The 21,615-nt window shown below is 44.8% G+C and overlaps 1 protein-coding gene across 2 annotated transcripts in view; it reads right to left on the bottom strand.

Moving 5' to 3' along the window:
- Positions 1-21,615, bottom strand: part of LOC106586699 (uncharacterized) — a 94,190-nt gene that overhangs the window by 8,232 nt on the left and 64,343 nt on the right. The window contains exon 1 of one of the 2 annotated variants that reach the window (XM_014174245.2): positions 19,817-19,933. The exons of the other annotated variant lie outside the window; for it this stretch is intronic. The gene's annotated coding sequence lies outside the window, so the exon portion shown is untranslated. Of the gene's footprint in view, positions 1-19,816; positions 19,934-21,615 lie in introns of those variants that run through there. 2 annotated transcript variants of the gene reach the window in all.

Here is a 21,615-nt window from a genome sequence, read left to right on the forward strand (position 1 = left end):
CACAAATCTAAGTAAAGGAATGGAATAAGAATATATAAATATAAATATATGGATGTGCAATGACAGAGCGGCATAGGCAAGATGCAATAGATGGTATAAAATACAGTATATACATATGAGATGAGTAATGCAAGATATGTAAACATTATTAAAGTGATAGTGGCATACTCTCCATACTGATGGAAGGATGGAGAGGCTATTATTCATTTCCAATGGTATTTATCGCATCCTGTTCACCAATTGCTTGCTCTCTCTCTCTCTCTCTCTCTCTCTCTCTCTCTCTCTCTCTCTCTCTCTCTCTCTCTCTCTCTCTCCTTCTCCGCAGGTATTTTACCTGTGTGTGTGGGATGTTATATTTAACCTAGACCCTGTATGTCAGTGGGAGGAGGATTGTGACATTTTCCAGGGTAAATGAGTCTGTAGGTATCTCCCCAGGCTAGATCGAACACACCTGCACTAACACCCCTCAGCCACAAGGGGGAGACACAGGATATGGCATGGCTCTTTCTCTTCAGCCTGGTTTCAGCAATACCCCCACATTCAAGCTTGTTTCTGTCTATTCTGGTGTTGAAAAGTAGTGAGCTACATTAGTAGTGAACTACTAATTCACCTAGAAATTTAACTCCATTTTTCAGTAGCCTCGTGGTATTTGAACTAAATTAAAATCTTGGTAGTTTTTTCAGTAGTTCATTACTTTCCTGTTCTGGACGACTGTGATCACGCTCTCTGTAGCCGAGGGGTGCGTGCTCAGTCCCCTCCTGCACTCCCTGTTCACCCACGACTGCATGACCAGGCACGTAACCAAGACTAAGGAGATGATTGTGGACTACAGGAAAAGGAGGACCGAGTACGCCCCCATTCTCATCGACGGGGCTGTAGTGGAGCAGGTTGAGAGCTTCAAGTTCCTTGGTGTACACATCACCAACAAACTAGAATGGTCCAAACACACCAAGACAATCGTGAAGATGGCACAACAAAGCCTATTCCCCCTCAGGAAACTAAAAAGATTTGGCATGGGTCCTGAGATCATCAAAAGGTTCTACAGCTGCAACATCGAGAGCATCCTGACTGGTTGCATCACTCCCTGGTACGGCAATTGCTCGGCCTCCGACCGAAAGGCACTACAGAGGGTAGTGCGTAAGGCCCAGTACATCACTGGGGCAAAGCTGCCTGCCATCCAGGACCTCTACACCAGGCGGTGTCAGAGGAAGGCCCTAAACATTGTCAAAGACCCCGGCCACCCAAGTCATAGACTGTTCTCTCTACTACCGCATGGCAAGCGGTACCGGAGTGCCAAGTCTTGGACAAAAAAGCTTCTCAACAGTTTTTACCCCCAAGCCATAAGACTCCTGAACAGGTCATATTTGCACTGTGTGCCCCCCCCCCCCCCCCCAACCCCTCTTTTACACTGCTGCTACTCTCTGTTTATCTTATATACATAGTCACTTTAACTATACATTCATGTACATATGTACATACTACCTCAATTGGCCCGACCAACCAGTGCTCCCGCACGGTGGCTAACCTGGCTATCTGCATTGTGTCCCGCCACCCGCCAACCCCTCTTTATGCTACTGCTACTCTCTGTTCATCATATATACATAGTCACTTTAACCATATCTACATGTACATACTACCTCAATCAGCCTGCCTAACCGGTGTCTGTATTTAGCCTCGCTACTTTTATAGCCTCGCTACTGTATATAGCCTGTCTTTTTACTGTTGTTTTATTTCTTTACTTACCTATTGTTCACATAATACCTTTTTTGCACTATTGGTTAGAGCCTGTAAGTAAGCATTTCACTGTAAGGTCTACACCTGTTATATTCGGTTTTGATGTAGCGGTGTAGCTAATTACTGGAACTACACACTTCATTTGACAGTCTGCCTAATTCTCACTTTTTGTGTTTAATAGGCTGAATTACACATTCTGTTAACATATACAGTCGGGTCAGAAATTATTGACACCAGATGAGCAATAATGACTGTATAAAAAAAATAATTCAAATACTGAGCTATATTGTATGCAACAATTTAAAAAAAAGTATATTATTTAATACTAAAAGCCTACAATTTCTCAGAGAAAGAGATTTTGTTTAGCACATAATATTTTTTTTAGAATGACAGAGTTTACATGGTAAGTGCAAAAGTTACAGAGGGTCAAAGATCATACCCCCAAGACATTCTAACCTCTCACCAATACCAGTAACAGGGGAGGTTAGCATGTCTTGGGGGTATGATCTTTGACCATCTGTAACTTTTTCACTCACCATTATTCAAGATTCATTCAGGATTATCCGTAATCATGATAATATCCATATTAATGTAGAAGTGTTTAGAAATACTCTATATTCTATTCTTATTTACAATAAAAGTGACTCCAAAAGGACAGAATACATTCACGCTAATTTCTATTGGTCACAAAATAATCTGAAACACAACCAAAATGAACTGAAGAACAAAAAAAATACATCCAACAAGTTTGTAGTCACAAGCTTGATGTGGTCATTGTGTGCTAGAAATATGAACGTTTTAACATACAATATAGCTCAGTATTTGAATTATTTATTTTATACAGTCATTTTTGCTCATCTGTTCCAAGGAATTGTCCATAGGGCACTGAGACAGGATTGTGTCGAGGCACAGATCTGAGGAAGGGTACCAAAACATTTCTGCAACTCTGAAAGGCCCCAAGAACACAGTGGCCTCCATCATTATTAAATGGAAGAAGTTTGGAACCACCAAGACTCTTCCTAGAGCTGGTCGCCCGGCGAAACTGAACAATCGGGTGGGAAGGGCCTTGGTCAGGGAGGTGACCAAGAACCCGTTGGCCACTCTGACAGAGCTCCAGAGTTCCTCTATGGAGATGGGAGAACCTTCCAGAAGGACAACCATCTCTGCAACACTTCACCAATCAGACGAAAGTAACAAAATGTGGAAAAAGTCAAGGGGTCTGAATACTTTCCCGAATACACTGTAGCAATTTCAGACTTAGGCCTACATATTATAATTTTAGTAGTTTGGATGTACTGAACTACATTACTTAAAGTTGCAATATGCAGAAATTGTTCCGCCATTTATTGGTTTTAAAATGCAACATACTGTACAAAATGTATGATGGACATCCACAAATTAATACATACCATAGAAAACGTAACATATCATACTAATTGGAGTGAGTCGAAATTTCATTTACTATGTTACGTCTACCCTGAGTCCAGGTTACAGCGCCCACTGGGCACACACCAGGGTTGGAACCGGTTCAGGGAACAGAACAGAAAACCGTAAAAGAACAAACAGTTCAAATCTGAAGTGGGAAAGAAAGTGATCTATACTGTTCCGGAACAATTTACCTTTTTTTCAACAAGGAAGTCATATTGAGACTAAAGTCTCTTTTACAAATGAGCCCTGCACATAAACAAGCACATACAACTTGCAAGTATAGATACACATAAATATAGACAATATACACATTAAATACACATTAAGTCAATTAAAACAAACACATTCTTCATTCATACAAAAATCTTCTATCAGCTGCCTGAATTGGCCTAGGGACTTCAAAGCATCCAACCAAAAGGTATTTTGGAGATTATTCCAAACATAGGGTACAAGGTTTTTAAAGGCCGACACCAAAGAAGTCTCCAAAGTTAACCAACCATGTGAACGGGTTTGATAACTTGTAATTTTTCATCTTAACAGTGGCATTAGGTAGGTCAGAAGCTTATGGAGCAGGGATTTGTAAATAAGAAGAGCATAACGATGTGATCTGCTTGACTTTAAAGAGGTCCAGCCAAACTTTTGGTAAAGGATGCAGTGATGAGTAATAAAATTGTTTCCTGTGATAAAACGAAGGGTGCTATGATAAATGGAATCCAGGGGTTTAAGAGTAGTGGCAGATGCAATTTGATTAATAGTATCATCATAATTGAGAACAGGTAGAAAGGTTGATAAATAGTATCACCATAATCAAGAACAGGTAGAAAGATTGATTGCACAATCTGCTTCCTGCTGACTAAAGAGCGGCAAGATCTAAAAAAAAGTTTCTAAACCCCCCCCCCCCCCCCCCCCAAAAAAACATGCTTTTAAAATAACACAACCATTATTTTAAAGGCATGGGAACCGGTTAATAACATTATTTAGTGTTCAGGACATTTTTTCCCAGTACCACAAAAAATGCAACCAAGGGCCTATGCAAAGCCCTCCCTCGGCCAATCAGAATTTCTTCCACTGTCTGCCTGTCACCTGAATATCTTTGCCAGTGTGTGTGCGTGTAGGCTACCTGCCCATCCCCGTCCGACGCATAGCTGTAGTCTACTGAAGTTACAAGCCCCGCCCCCTCCGACGCATAGCTGTAGTCTACTGAAGTTACAAGCCCCGCCCCCACCAAAGCATAGCTGTAGCGTTGTGATTCAGAAGATAGGGAGAGAAATGTTTTGCATTAACTTTTTAATGCTAGTTAGGGATACTATAGTTATTACATTTCACATTGGATTTATTATCTACAAAAAGCTAAGATGTGTTTTTAATTCTGGTTCCGCTCTGCACACACAAGCTTATTAGCTAGCTTATCGTTAAGCCAACTCTTGAGTTCAAAGACATTCAAAGTTCCTCCATAGAAGCCGCTCCTCCGTAGGTATAATCCTGTGGGCCTAATTCAGATAATCACAAGATGCCCAGTGCTTCAAGCCAAGCCTCCTCCTCCTCCCTCTCTCCCCACCCGAAACATTTCAAATGCATCTGGAGCCCTACTCGTCTTGTTCTTCTTATGATATGGCGGTCCGCAAACAACGGTAGAGGTGCATGCCGCCACCTACTGGATGGGCTGAAAACTGATCAACTTGAATGCTAAATAATAGGGAGAAGGGAAGGGTGAAAAAATATACTTCTAATATTCAAAAGTAAACCAAAATAACTAAAACTACTCCTTCAGTTAGATTGAAATGTCTACTCAGATCCCTACACAGGCCCAGGAACCTGGGAGGGGGGACCTCTTCATTCCGTATTCCCTGTAACATTTAGGCTGTAAAGTCCTGGAGATCCAGAAATCTTTTTGCCACCTTCACAATGTCTAGTTTCTTAGATTTTATATCAGTTTGTCCAGTGCATTTCATCACTTGCGCAATAAACGCAACACAATCCACCTACTTCACTGTTAATGTTTCAGGATCCTTCTCCTGAATGGCATTCACTGCAGGCTGTGGGCCATCCACTACCATCTCCTCTCCACTCGTTCCTTCAGCTATTTTCACTGCCTCCACATAGGAGACCTGCTGGATAGCCCTGATCCTAGCTACTGCAACCTCCTTCATCCTTACAGGGCACTCCGGGAACTCAGGAACGTGATTCCCATTACAATTACAGCAACGTGCTTCATCGGACTCTTCAACTGCGACATATATATTCCTTTGACAAACACTTGTCACACTGCAGTGTCTTCTGTACATATGGTCTCGCTGCAAATCTCACATACCCAAGTTTCACGAGTCAGAAGAAACTCTTGATCAAACGACAACAAAACCAATAGGATTTCCTCTTTCTTTCGATCTATAATTCAGGTCAGTAGACGTGCGTCTACCATTTCTGGCATGTTCTTCCAAAGCCACGAAGCCTCGATATCCTTCAAAACGCCAGAGATGACACCTTTAATCGGTGTCCTACTTTGAAAATCATAGCTTTCCACATCATATGTTGATATTTGTAGAGCCACAACGCTTCCTCCTTTTGTTCTTTTGACTCACACAAAATCTCCATTCCCTCAAGCCCTTGTCCTTGTTCTTCCAGCTCTCCACGTGCCCTACACTTGTCTAAAGCTGGAAAGGGTTACAAAAGTATCTCTAAAAGCCTTGATGTTCATCAGTTCACAGTAAGAAATTGAGAAATTCAGCACTGTTGCTACTCACCCTAGGAGTGGCCAACCTGCAAAGATGACTGCAAGAGCACAGCGCCGAATGCTCAATGAAGTTAAGAAGAATTTTAGAGTGTCAGCTAAAGACTTACAGAAATCTCTTGAACATGCTACCATCTCTGTTGACGAGTCTACTATACGTAAAACACTAAACAAGAAGAGTGTTCATGGGAGGACACCACGGAAGAAGCCACTGCTATCCAAAAAAAACATTGCTGCACGTCTGAAGTTTGCAAAAGTGCACCTGGATGTTCCACAGCGCTACTGGCAAAATATTCTGTGGACAGATGAAACTATAGTTGAGTTGTTTAGATGGAACACACAACGCTATGTGTGGAGATAAAAAGGCACAGCACACCAACATCAAAACCTCATCCCAACTGTAAAGTATGGTGGAGGGAGCATCATGGTTTGGGGCTGCTTTGCTGCCTCAGGGCCTGGACAGCTTGCTAACATTGACGGGAAAATGTATTCCCAAGTTTATCAAGACATTTTGCAAGAGTATGTTAGGCTACCTGTCCGCCAATTGAAGCTCAACAAAAGTTGGGTGATGCAACATGACAACGACCCAAAACACAGAAGTAATTCAACAACAGAACGGCTTCAACAGAAGAAAATACGCCTTCTGGTGTGACCCAGTCAGAGTCCTGACCTCAATCCAATTGAGATGCAGTGGCATGACCTCAAGAGAGCAGTTCACACCATACATCCCAAGAATATTGCGTAACTGAAACAGTTTTGTAAAGCGGAATGGTCCAAAATTCCTCCTGACCTTTGTGCAAGTCTGATCCGCAACTACAGAAAGCTTTTGGTTGAGGTTATTGCTGCCAAGGGAGGGTTAACCAGTTATTAAATCCAAGGGTTCACATACTTTTCCCACCCTGCACTGTGCATGTTTACACTGTGTGTTCAATAAAGACATGAAAACGTATAATTGTTTGTGTTATTAGTTTAAGTAGACTGTGTTTGTCTATTGTTATGACCTAGATGAAGATCAGATCAAATTTGATGACAAATTTATGCAGAAATCCAGATGTTTCCAAATTGTTCACATACTTTTTCTTGCCAATGTATGTAAACAACTCACTGAGCTATAGCTTGCCGGTTCTGTAGCAAGTTGCTCTATCCGCACTGTATGATTGGTGAAGTAATTTAGCGTTGAGCTAAAAGTAAAAAAATATTTCAGAGATTTTTTAAAGGAACAACATAAACCGTTACTTTTTTGGGTTCGAACCGGTTCAGAACTTTATTTTGCTGGTCGGAACAAAAACAAATAATGGTACTCTTCAGAACGAAACGATTGGAAAATAATTTTGTTTCAAACCCCTGGCACACACTGGTTGAATCAACATTGTTTCCACGTCATTTCAATGAAATTACGTTGAACCAACGTTGAATTGACATCTGTGCCCGGTCGGTAGTAGCTTGTTAAACTACTGTATATTTTCAGAGTATCTTCCCCAACACTGGTCTATTCATAGTTCAAACTTTCTGAAGAGAAATACAAAATAATTGCTGATTTCTGAGTTTTTTTGGTGTTTACAGTAGGGTTCCTGCAAAGCCTTTGAACCGCAGAAGCTTTATTTATACGCGTATCATTTTAGAATAACTAGGCTAGTGCTTCAAAATACTAATTGACCTAAGGCAACTCGGAAGGGATATCCCTGGACACTTCACATGGTTGGGAAAAACAACTCGGCTAACATAAGTCCTTTTAGGTGACCCTAGAAGTCCACCAAAAAGAGTGTCCACCTGATCTGTGTGTTTTCCGGGTGTGTGTGGTGCATAGATAAAAGAGTGTGTGTGTTAGTATGTATCAGGTTGTGTACTGCGTGTCAATCATTGGTCATTTTACAGCAGCGAGAGGTATTTTTCTCACCTCAAAGCCAAGTGGAAATAAAAACACTTCAGTGCCCACAACCTCTGACCCCATCACTCTCTGAGATGTTTTCTTCTCCTACACGCATCTGTTTGAGGCTACTGTATGTACATGAGAGGAACTAGAATGTGTGTGTGTGTGTGTGTGTGTGTGTGTGTGTGTGTGTGTGTGTGTGTGTGTGTTGATGCGTCTGTTTTTTTTCTTCTCATTTTCACTCATGTCCAGGACCCAGAAGAGGCGTCTAACAAGCAGAGCTCGGGTCAAACAGACAGAAGAGCGGTCCAACGAGTCAGTCATCCAGACCACCACCTAGTCTTATACTCATGTTCTCCCTCCTGTGCGTTCCCCTCTGAAGGTAAATAACACAGACAGACATTTGGGTTTTCTTTGGTTTAGTTTAGTTTATTAATTCGACCATTTAAAAAAAAACAAGCAAACATAAAACTTGAAAATGTCTTACATGACTTATTTCCATTGTTAAGTCATGGAGGATAACACACAATACAGTCTGGGACTTATTTCCATTGTTAAATCATAGAGGACAACACACAATAAAGTCTGGGACTTATTTCCATTGTTAAATCATGGAGGATAACACACAATACAGTCTGGGACTTATTTCCATTGTTAAATCATAGAGGACAACACACAATAAAGTCTGGGACTTATTTCCATTGTTAAATCATGGAGGATAACACACAATACAGTCTGGGACTTATTTCCATTGTTAAATCATGGAGGATAACACACAATACAGTCTGGGACTTATTTCCATTGTTAAATCATGGAGGATAACACACAATAAAGTCTAGGTAGGTAGCCTGGCGGGTAGGAGCGTTGGGACGGTAATCGAAAGGTTGCTGGATCAAATCCCTGAGCTGATAGATTAAAAATCGGTCATTCTGCCCCTAACCAAGGCAGTTAACCCACTGTTCCCTGGGTGCTGATGACATGGAGGTCAATTAAGGCAGCCTTCCCCACCTCTCTGATTCAGAGGGGTTGGGTTAAATGCGGAAGATGTATTCAGTTGCACAACTGACAAGGTATTCCCCTTTCCCAGTACAGTTAAAAAATGTGATCTTATTTCCATTGTGGTCCTCTGATGCAGCTAGGGTAGGAGTGTGTGTGTGTGTTTCTCTGTCTTTTTCTATTTGAGCTTTAAACAAAGGCAGTCCTGATCCTGTCTAGATGGGCCAGAGGGACGGGATTCCGCTCTGTGGTTGGGTTTGAGTCAGGCCGACTGGTTCTGGGAGAGGTGGTAATGCTTTATTTTGCATTATTATTTTTATTTCTAAGAAAAAAGGTTTCCAAAAGGGTTCTTCGGCTGTCCCCATTGGATAACCCTTTTTGGTTCCAGGTAAAACTAGTTTTGCTTCCATGTAAAAACCTCTCTGGAAAAAAGGTTCTACATGGAAGCCAAAATGGTTCTACTTGGAACCAAAGGGTTCTACCTGGAACTAGAAAGGGTTCTTCAAAGGTTTCTCCTATGGGGACAGCCGAAGAACACTTTTAGGTTCTAGATAGCACCTTTCTTTATCAGAGTGATCTGGTATATAGTATTAACTAAGATATTGTGGGTTCTAGCCCCATGCCATCCAACCTCTGTCCACCAACACCAGCCCCATTCCAAGCCCTAGCCCCAGCTCTAGCCCCAGCTCCAGCCACATATACCTATGCCACAGGAGGCTGGTGATGGGTGGATGGCTCAGAATAATGTCTGGAATGGAGTAAATGGAACGGTATCGAACGCATAGAAACCATGTGTGGGATGTACTTGATACCATTCCATTTATTATATTCCTGCTATTACAATGACCCCGTCCTCTCAAAGTAAGGTTCCACCAGCCGCCTGTGACCTCTACCCATATCCCATCCCCTCTCTCCTAATTCCAGTTGCAAGCCTTTTTCCCCACAACCAGCATTCAGCCACAGACTCAGCCCCGGGCCCTAGCCCTACCCCAGCCTCATGCCCTACCCCAGCCCCAGGCCCTAGCCTTACACCAGCCCCAGGACCTAGCCCTACCCCAGCCTCATGCTCTACCCCAGCCCCAGGCCCTAGCCCTACCCCAGCCCCAGGCCCTAGTCTTACACCAGCCCCCGGCCCTAGCCCTACACCAGCCCCAGGCCCTAGTCCTACCCCAGGCCCTAGCCCTAGCCCTACCCCAGCCCCAGGCCCTAGCCTTACCCCAGCCCCCGGCCCTAGCCCTACACCAGCCCCAGGCTCTAGCCCTACACCAGCCCCAGGCCCAGCCCTACCCCTAGGCCTACCCCAGCCCCAGCCTCAGCCCTACCCCTAGCCCTACCCCAGCCCCTAGCCCTACCCCAGCCCCAGACCCTAGCCCTACCCCAGCCTCAGCCCTACCCCAGCCCTACCCCTACCCCTAGCCCTAGCCCTGCCCCAGCCCTACCCCAGCCCTACCCCTAGCCCTACCCCAGACCCAGCCTCAGCCCTAACCCTACCCCAGACCTACCCCTACCCCAGCCTCAGCCCTACCCCTAGACCTACCCCTAGCCCTACCCCAGCCCCAGCCCTACCCCAGCCCCTAGCCCTACCCCAGCCCCAGCCACAGACCCAGATCCTAGTCCTACCCCAGCCTCAGCCCTACCCCTACCCCTAGCCCTGCCCCAGCCCTACCCCAGCCCTACCCCTAGCCCTATCCCAGACCCAGCCCTAACCCTACCCCAGACCTACCCCTACCCCAGCCTCAGCCCTACCCCTAGACCTACCCCAGACCCAGCCCTAACCCTACCCCAGACCTACCCCTACCCCAGCCTCAGCCCTACCCCTAGACCTACCCCAGCCCCAGCTCTATACACTAGCTCACCTATGATGGATGACAACTGAGTTGACCCTTGACCTTTTCTCAGGCGGCTGGCGATTCTAACGCGGCTATGCCACCCTCTCTCCCCCCGCGGGAGCCGGCCATCTCCTGCCTTTAAAGGGGGCCCGTCTCGTTTCCGTGGCAATGGGAGCCAGACGTGCCAAAGAGCCCTCGCTGTACATCCTTATTTCTTTCTTGGCTCTCAATGCCTGCGATATGGAAATAGATCCATCAAAGAACCAAAACATGGAGTGGGAGAAGTGGGGGGGCAGTGGTGATCTCACTGCAAACTGTGACTTCACACCCTTGTCCACAGAATGGATCTACCACCCACATGCATCCACATATGAATACATACACGACCCATATGGGCTCCCGAGTGGCGCCGCAGTCTGAGGCATTCTATCTCAGTGCTAGAGGTGTCACTACAGACCCTGGTTTGATCCCAGGCTGTATCACAACCAGCCATGATTGGGAGTCCCATAAGGTGGTGCACAATTTGGCCCAGCGTCGTCTGGGTTAGGGTTTGGCTGGGGTAGATACTGTGTGGAACAACATATTATGTGTTTGGAAAGGGGGGGGGGGGGGGGGGGTTGGGAGACCCAGACACATAGGTGGATGAAGAGGCTCTAGACTCATAGCCTCATTCATTACTGCTGGTTCAATGTGAGTGTGTGTGTGTGTGTGTGTGTGTGTGTGTGTGTGTGTGTGTGTGTGTGTGTGTGTGGTGTGTGTGTGTGTGTGTGTGTGTGTGTATGCATGATTGTGTGTGTATGCATGATTGTGTGTGTGTGGTGTGTGTGTTTCTAGACTCTGGTCCAGTAGAGGTGGACTGAGGACATGCTCTGTTAGCTGGTATAGCAGAATTGAGAGATTATAGATGATCATGTATGTTATGTTCAGTTTTGGCCATCCACGCCTGGCTTGGGTCGCACTGCTAATGACACATGTCTTTTATGATACAGTCACATTTAAGCCATTTAGCAGACTCTTGTATACAGAGTGATTTGGAGTGTGCATTCAAGTAAGAAAGCCGGAACTGCAACATAATACCATCCTTATTGCAGCTTTCCAGGACCAAGGTTGGGAGAAATGCCTTGGTGCTGATACATTCCACAGGTCGCTTTAATTGTCACACACACGTCCGTCACCAAATTGCAACTCAGAGAGTAAATAGATTCAGCTGACGTGTTTAAGAGTGGGAATGTGTTTGGGGGTTTTGTGGGGTAGGTGCAAACTTTCGCTGGCTGTCCATTATTAATATGCCATGTGCAGTGACAGACTGAGCTCGTCGCCTCATTTTAACAAAGGATCAACTGTACGAGAACAGCTAGAGTACATACCATCTGACAGAAAGCATTAAAATGACCCAAAGTGATATACATTTCTACAGTATATTATGGCCATCATTAACTTAAACCATTGTGTATGTTTGTGTATATCTGCATACTGTATGTGTGTGCATATGTGCGTGTGTGTGTACGTGTGTGTATGCCCGCCTGTGTGTAAGCATGTGTGTGTGTAAGCGTGTGTGTGTGTAAGCGTGTGTGCGTGTAAGCGCGTGTGTGCGTGTAAGCGCGTGTGTGTGTGTAAGCGTGTGTGCGTGTAAGCGTGTGTGTGTGTAAGCGTGTGTGTGTGTGTAAGCGTGTGTGTGTGTAAGCATGTGTGTGTGTAAGCGTGTGTGTGTGTAAGTGTGTGTGCGTGTAAGCGTGTGTGTGTGTAAGCGTGTGTGTTTGTACACATGTTTGCGTGTTTGTCACGGGCCACACTTGGGAGGGTGGGAAACATTTTGACAGAACATAACAGATACAGAACATGATTTCTGTTTAGTGTCAGACATGCCCTGTTGTCATGGAGATGTCATGACAAGTCAGAGTTTGGACACAGATAGAACAATGAGACAGGTATTTCACCGGGTGCAAAAGCTAACTGAGTTCACAGAGTAGGCGTTCCCTAACGGAAATATGCAGATAATAGGATCTCACGCCAATAGGATCTCACTAGCTTGTGCTTGGCTCTACCCATCTTCTTGCTTGTTCTGCCCACTATGACTAATTTGTTCCCATTGGAAATGACAAGCTGTGGTCTATCTTGGTTTAGTTGTAAAAAATCTTTGATTTAGATGAGCAGCAAATGTAACCATAACAATGTGTAACAGACAGGATTTCACAGAGTTCCCCCTAGCTGTCAGACACGTGTAGACATACATTATGCGAGTCCTGCTGTATTAAGGAAGTTGTAGGGTGGGCAACCTCAAGACATGATGCAGCTTGGTTCCAAAAAGTATAGGCTACGCTATGCAACACACCCGTCATTCACTGGCATTGTATTTAGCTACAGGATCCACTGAATAAGGTCCTTTCAAACCGCTTCCAGGAAATCAATGTACAGAAATGTCACTTTGGCTTAGAGTAGCCTCGGACACCCAGGCTTCGCTCACGTAGTAAAGTCAATGAGACGCGATTTGGATGGCCCCTTGTGACTATAGGGTTTCGAAGGAAGTGCCGCCCTCTTGGTCACACTGACCTACTATTAGCTTGTCATTAGACAAGAGGACATTGTTCCTAACCTATAGCCCCCTCAGTTTGGCTCTGTCTGAATGATTACGTGGTGGGTTCAGGGTGGAAAAGTCTTCATGAGATCCTCCTCACCCTCACAGAGGATTGCACACACAGTCACACAGTCACTCACTCACTGTCACTCACTGTCACTCACTGTCACTCTCTCACTCACTCACTCACTCACTCACTCACTCACTCACTCACTCACTCACTCACTCACTCACTCACTCACTCACTCACTCACTCACTCACTCACTCACTCACTCACTCACTCACTCACTCACTCACTCACTCACTCACTCAGTCTGTGGTCCTGCCCGTTAACCACATGTGGATTTCACCTGATCTGCCTGCCCAAGACTCACAAAACAATTATTCAAAGCTGTCTGATGTATGCGTGGGTGAGTGTGTGTGGGTGAGTGTGCATGGGTGAGTGTGCGTGGGTGAGTGTGTGTGGGTGAGTGTGTGTGTGGGTGAGTGTGCGTGGGTGAGTGTGCGTGGGTGAGTGTGCGTGGGTGAGTGTGCGTGGGTGAGTGTGAGTGTGTGTGGGTGACTGAGTGAGTGTGTGTGGGTGAGTGAGTGTGTGTGGGTGAGTGAGTGTGCGTGGGTGAGTGTGCGTGGGTGAGTGTGCGTGGGTGAGTGTGCGTGGGTGAGTGATCCAGTGTCTCTCTAGCCTTTTACTGCACTGAGCTAAATCAGGGTCACACAGAGTGTTTCTTGGTAGTCTTAAACAAATCTACTTTGAAACTAAAGTAGACACCTCACACACATGTTATGGACTTAAAAAGAAGAAGACACCTGAACAGTGTCAGGTATAGAGTTGAAATGTATTACATTTTCAGTTTCTATCACAATATTACACTTGATATACGTCCCAGAAGACTGGTGTTTCAGTCACAGAAGACTGGTGTTTCAGTCACAGAAGACTGGTGTTTCAGTCACAGAAGACTGGTGTTTCAGTCACAGAAGACTGGTGTTTCAGTCACAGAAGACTGGTGTTTCAGTCACAGAAGACTGGTGTTTCAGTCACAGAAGACTGGTGTTTCAGTCACAGAAGACTGGTGTTTCAGTCCCAGAAGACTGGTGTTTCAGTCCCAGAAGACTGGTGTTTCAGTCACAGAAGACTGGTGTTTCAGTCACAGAAGACTGGTGTTTCAGTCACAGAAGACTGAAACACCAGATTTTCTAGGTTTTTTGTAAATAACGTTGGTTAATTATGAAATTATGAAAATGATTAAGAACATTCCAGCCATGAGGCCACTACAGGGGGATTTGGTCTTTTGACAGCAGGAAAGGGCTACCAGGGTTGTTCAGGGTTGCATCAGTTACACAAGTCAGAATGGCTTGGCTGTTTACAACTGGGATGCTTGTATTTCTGTTAACATTGACAGCGTCACTCTCTCTTCCACATAAGGTATGTTTCCGTTGTTTAAAAAGGATAAAACTATCTGTAACAATGACGCAGTACTGTCTGACATGCACAAGCTGTGTTTTACAAAGAATGCTAAAAGTGTAAGCTATTGCAATAGGAACTTTGTTGGTGTATAGTCAAAACATGCATGATCTAATTGTTTGCAATGCCAACAGCTGTAAAAACAGAAGTGACCAGTGCGGGAAAAAGAGAGGGAGAAGAAGGAGAAGAAGAGAGAGGAGAGGGAGGAGAAGAAGAGAGAGGAGAGGGAGGAGAAGAAGAGAGAGGAGGGGGAGGAGAAGAAGAGAGAGGAGAGGGAGGAGAAGAAGAGAGAGGAGAGGGAGAAGAAGAAGAGAGAGGAGAGGGAGGAGAAGAAGAGAGAGGAGAGGGAGGAGAAGAAGAGAGAGGAGGGGGAGGAGAAGAAGAGAGAGGAGGGGGAGGAGAAGAAGAGAGAGGAGGGGGAGGAGAAGAAGAGAGAGGAGAGGGAGGAGAAGAAGAGAGAGGAGGGGGAGGAGAAGAAGAGAGAGGAGGGGGAGGAGAAGAAGAGAGAGGAGAGGGAGGAGAAGAAGAGAAAGGAGAGGGAGGAGAAGAAGAGAGAGGAGAGGGAGGAGAAGAGAGAGGAGGGGGAGGAGAAGAAGAGAGAGGAGGGGGAGGAGAAGAAGAGAGAGGAGGGGGAGGAGAAGAAGAGAGAGGAGGGGGAAGTGTGTGTGTTAGTGAGTGTGTGCTAGTGAGTGTGTGTGTTAGTGAGTGTGTGTGTGTGTTAGTGAGTGTGTGTGTGTGTGTGTGTTAGTGAGTGTGTGTGTGTGTTAGTGAGTGTGTGTGTGTGTTAGTGAGTGTGTGTGTGTGTTAGTGAGTGTGTGTGTGTAAGTGAGTGTGTGTTAGTGAGTGTGTGCTAGTGAGTGTGTGTGTGTGTGTGTGTGTGTGTGTGTGTGTGTGTGTGTGTGTGTGTGTGTGTGTGTGTGTGTGTGTTAGTAAGTGTGTGTTAGTGAGTGTGTGTTACAGTGTATGTGTTGCATTTTATACATGTCTATTTATAAATGGTCCCCCCTTGCACGAGTGTTCGTGCACACACACACGCACGCACGCACGCACGCACGCACGCACGCACGCACACGCACACACACACACACACACACACACACACACACACACACACACACACACACACACACACACACACACACACACACACACACACACACACACACACACGAGCCAAGTACAAAGCTGAGCACTATAAAGCACTCTCCATCCAAAACTTCTCCCTCCAGAAAGAGCCAGATATAACTCCATCCACTCCTCCTCCTCTACCTTTAGACACATCTGTCTGTTCTTCTCCCTCTTTCCTTTTGTCTTCCACTCTTCCTCCACAGACGTCTTCCCTGTCTCCTATTCTTCCTCTCTATCTAAATGAGCAAACACGTCTATTCCCCTCTTCCCCTTCCTTCTTCTCATCCCTCTCTTTTCCTTAGAGAGACGGGCAGAGGAGGGAGAGGGGAAGAAGAGAGAGCAGCAGAGAGAGGGTGAGAGGGAAAGAGGAGGAAGAGAGAGGCGGGCTGGTGTTAGAGAAGAGAGAGGGTGTGAGAGGAGAAAATGAGAGGAGCGATGAGTAATGAAAGGAAGGAGACAGTACAGGAATGAGGCCCAGCATTGATCCCTGTACAGGCCCTTACTCTGACAACACTGTTGAATCCTACTGGATGTTAAAATCACTATCTGGGGAACGACTGTCAAAGCCTACTGAGCATGTCCAAAAAAACACTGGGCCTTCCGATTCTGCTCCCCAGCACGCACGCACGCACGCACGCACGCACGCACGCACGCACACACACACACACACAGGCCCCGTTAGACACAGCTGTGCCACTAAACAAGCAAACTGTGTTTACAGATTCCCTCACTCCGTTTGTCAGTTTCTCGCTCTCACTTTCTCATCTGAATGCAGTGAATTCCTTCAGTTTAAAATCTCTTAACACTAAGTTAGAGGTGTATGGTCGCACAAACATGCCCTTTACCTACCGCACACACACGCACACATACACACACACACGTGCACACACACACACACGATCTGATCTGCAGTGTCGGAGGGGTCATCATCATTTTAGAACGCTCTTTGACCTTTCTGTTCTTAGTCGGCCTTTCTGACCCTGTACCTCCTGTGTCCACTTGAAGGGAGGGGGTACGCAGAATGTGTTTTTAGTTGATTTGTTCAACTATAGGTGGGTATATACCTGTGCACAGCGAGGTGTCCCACTGGGAAAAAAACTGGTTGAATCAACTTTGTTTCCACATCATTTCAACCCAAAAAATCAACGTGATGACATTGAATCAACGTGGAAAACTGATTGGATTTGCAAATCTAATGATATGGTGACTTGTTGTTGCCTCACAGAATAATAGCATAACTGGACATTCACTTTTAATGACAAACCAATGGACCGATGAGCTTTCCAGTGAGAGGACACCATCCACTTCAACCAATGAGCTGTCATTTTTCCAGGGAGAAATAGCTCTTGTCAGCCAGTGACAGTGTTTGACCTGGGCTCTTTTCTCACCAAACTGCTGCACCTGCCCCATCACACAGACCTGACAGTTTGGCTTCATCTCTCTGCCATGCACACATCTCACAGCCTACACTTAGACATGTACGTTCACTCACACACACACATGCACACATCTCACAGCCTACACTTAGACATGTACGTTCACTCACACACACACATGCACACATCTCACAGCCTACACTTAGACATGTACGTTCACTCACACACACACACACACACACACACACACACACACACACACACACACACACACACACACACACACACACACACACACACACACACACACACACACACACACGCCTTCCACACAAGCAATCTTTCACAGATACCCACATTCCATTTCCCTGGGGATGGCAACTTTTAGCAGAAGAAGAGAATCGGGCAAACCCAGTAGGGGGCACTGTCACTACATACCCTGGGACACCAACTACCCGCTGCCCAGGCTTCCCCCGGCTCACACTCTGTCCACCAATAATACTATGATCTACTTCACTGTTCAACGCTTTGGTAGCATCCTCTGTCTGAAACATGTACTGTATGACAACAAAGCATATTTGAATTGAACGTAAAATGCATCACAGAAGTCTGTGACCTCTGCATGTGAAGCAGCCACAGTGAACACAGACAACACTTAATGGTACTTAAGCTTTACAAGGAAAACCATGCTAATTGTTCAAACAGTCTAGCTGACTGATTCCCATTTACTCCAAACTGCCAAGATACCCAATAACATCCAAGAACAACTACATTTGAAGTGAACCAAAGTTTATTGGAACTACCCTAAAACGATTTAGTTTCATTGAAATACAAAGGAAGAATTGGATTTTACTGGACTATTTAAAGTGCCTTTAGAAATTATTCACACCCCTTGACTTTTTCCACATTTTGTTGTGTTAAAAAAAAAAGTGTTACATTTAGATTTTGTGTCACTGGCCCACACACAATACCGAAGTGGAATTATGTTTTTAGAAATTTTTACAAAATAATAAAAAATGGAAAGATGAAATGTCTTGAGTCAATAAGTAAGTATTCAACCCCTTTGTCACAGCAAGCCTAAGTAAGTTCAGGAGTAAAAATGGGCTTAACAAATCGCAAAATAAGTTGCATGGACATAGTTTTTGAATGACTAACCCCATCTCTGTACCTCAACCATACAACTATCTGTAACGTCTCTCAGTCGAGCAGTACATTTCAAACACAGATTTAACCACAAAGACCAAGGAGAGTTTCCAATGTCTCACAAAGAAGGGCACCTATTGGTAGATGGGTAAAAAAAAGAAGCAGATATTCAATATCCCTTTGAACATGGTGAAGTTATTAATTACACTTTGGATGGAGTAGCAATACACCCAGTCACAACAAAGATACAGGCGTCCTTCCTAACTCAGATGCTGAAGGGGAAGGAAATCGTTCAGGGATTTCACCATGAGGCCAATGGTGACTTTAAAACAGTTACAGAGTTTAATTAATGGCTGCGATAGGAGAAAACTTAGGATGGATCAACAACATTGTAGTTACTCCACAATACTAACCTAAATGACAGAGTGAAAAGAAGGAAGCTTGGACAGAATAAAAGGAATTCACTTAATGTCCTGAATACATGTCCTGAATACAATGTTTTCAAGCATGGTGGTGGCTGCATCATGTTAAGGGTATGCTTGTCATCGGCAAGGACTAGGGAGTTTTTTAGGATAAAAAGTATTGGAATAGAGCTAGGCACAGTCAAAATCCGAGAGAAAAACCTGATTCAGTCTGCTTTCCAACACTCACTGGGAGATAAATTCCCCATTCAACAGGATAATAACCTAAATCACAAGGCCAAATATAAACTGGAGTAGCTTACCAAGATGACATTGAATGTTCCTGAGTGGCCAAGATACAGTTTTGATTTAAATCAGCTAGAAAATCTATGGCAAGACTTGAAAATATCTCTCTAGCAATGATCAACAACCAACTTGACAAAGCTTGAAGAGTTAAAAAATTATAATTAGTGCAAACATTGTACAATCTAGGTCTGCAAAGCTCTTAGATTTACCCAGAAAGACTCACAGCTGTAATCGCTACCAATGGTGATTTTAATATGCATTGACTCAAGGGTACTTATGTAAATTAGATATTTATGTATTTCATGTTGTATACATTTGCTAAAAACATGTTTTCACTTTGTCATTATGGGGTATAGTGTGTAGATGGGTGAGAAAAATGTTATCCATTTTGAATTGAGGCTGTAACAGAACAAAATGTGGAATAAGTCAAGGGTATTAATAATTTCAGAAGGCACTGTACAATCATGTAGAACCAGTCCTGATATGAAAAACACACTGAGGAAATAATATGGATATCATCACAGAGCAACAAAAAACAACGACAAGGAACACCACGCTATACAAAGACTTCAGTCTACAACTCTGGTTCTGATCATTCCAAAATACACTCAAAGGCAATCAACCTGTCAACTGTTCCTAAATGACCAGTGCTGGTTGAACAAATACAAATACATTGCATATACAGACACATAAACCAAGTGCCAAGATGTCAACCTGAACTTAACTATACGTTTTTTGTTTTACATGCATCTAAAAAGCTTAATTTATTACAGCATTCACCCTTGTAATCTGACATTATGAAAAAGATGCTAAGGCTGGAGAATTGGAAGGTGCCTTACCTTTCTCTGTGAGTGGCCGTTTAAAGGGGGAATAATCACTGCAGTCAGACAGATGGAGAGACAGACAGATGGATGTACAGAGACAACCCTGGGTTATGAGCTCCGAACAGCATCACGGCATGGACCTGTCTTATATCTACTACTGGGAGGAGTCAGGGGAAGAAGAGCGCAGAGAGAGAGAGCGAGAGAGAGGGGGGCGAGCAAGAGAGGGGGGAGAGGGCAAGAGAGGGGGGCAATCAAGAGAGTGGGGGGAGAGGGCGAGAGAGAGAGTGAGAGAGAGAGGGGGAGGGCAAGAGACAGAGAGAGGGAGAAGGGATGGAAAGAATGAGAGGGGGGAACGGGCAAGAGAGAGAGAATGAGGAAAGAGAGAGTAGAGAGAGAGAGAGAGAAAGAGGGGGAAAGAAAGTGAGAAAAGGGTAGATAATAACAGGTGGAAGAGTCCAGACTTCAATAAGAATAATGGGTGGAAGAGTCCAGACTTCAATAAGAATAATGGGTGGAAGAGTCCAGACTTCAATAAGAATAATGGGTGGAAGAGTGGCGCCGGAAGAAATGGCTGCAGTTTTACGGGCGCCCAACCAATTGTGCTATTATGTGTTTTGTTTCGCGATATTTGTAAATGATTTTGTACATAATGTTTCTGCGACCGTTTCTTACGGCAGAAAAGAGCTTCTGGATATCAGGACAGCAATCACTCACCTCGGATTAGACAAAGATTTTTTCAACAACAAGCAAGACTCACATGACATTCTTCAAACACCCGGCAGGGCCGACATCCCAGTAATTCGCAAGAGGAAGCGACGCAGGTACAGAGGACGAAGAGCCGGATGCCTCATCAGGACCAACAGACGGCGAGTAGGAAAGCTGCCGTTACCATCAATATTAGTTGCCAACGTGCAATCACTGGACAATAAATTAGACGAGGTACGATCACGAATATCCTACCAACCGCACATCAAAAACTGTAATATCCTATGTTTCACGAAATCGTGGCTGAATGACGACATGGATATTCAGCTAGCGGGATACACGCTGCACCGGCAGGATAGAACAGCACACTCCGGTAAGACGAGGGGGGGGGGGGGGCGGTCTGTCCATATTTGTAAACAACAGCTGGTGCACGAAATCTAAGGAAGTCTCTAGATTTTGCTCGCCTGAAGTAGAGTATATTGTGATAAATTGCAGGCCACACTACTTGCCTAGAGAGTTCTCAGCTATACTTTTCGTGGCTGTTTATTTACCACCACAAACAGATGCTGGCTCTAAGACCATACTCAGTCAGTTGTATAAGGAAATAAGCAAACAGGAAACCACTCACTCAGAGGCGGCGCTCCTAGTGGCCGGAGACTTTAATGCATGGAAACTTAAATCAGTTCTACCAAATCTGCAACCAGAGGGAAAAACATTCTAGATCACCTGTACTGCACACACAGTACAAAGCTCTCCCTCGCCCTCCATTTGGTAAATGGACTCTAAGGACTCTAACCCGGAAGCTTACAAGAAATCCTGCTATGCTCTACGATGAACCATCAAACAGTCAATACAGGGCTAAGATTGAATCATACTACACCGGCTCTGATGCTCATCGGATGTGGCAGGGCTTGTAAACTATTACAGACTACAAAGGGAAGCACAGCCGCGAGCTGCCCAGTGATACGAGCCTACCAGACGAGCTAAATCACTTCTATGCTCGCTTCGAGGCAAGCAACACTGAGGCATGCATGAGAGCATCAGCTGTTCCGGACGACTGTGTGATCATGCTCTCCATAGCCGTTGTGAATAAGACCTTTAAACAGGTC

This window comes from Salmo salar, chromosome 25, assembly GCF_965601325.2.
Source record: "Salmo salar chromosome 25, fSalSal1, whole genome shotgun sequence".
In the NCBI taxonomy this organism is placed as follows: Eukaryota; Metazoa; Chordata; class Actinopteri; order Salmoniformes; family Salmonidae; genus Salmo; species Salmo salar.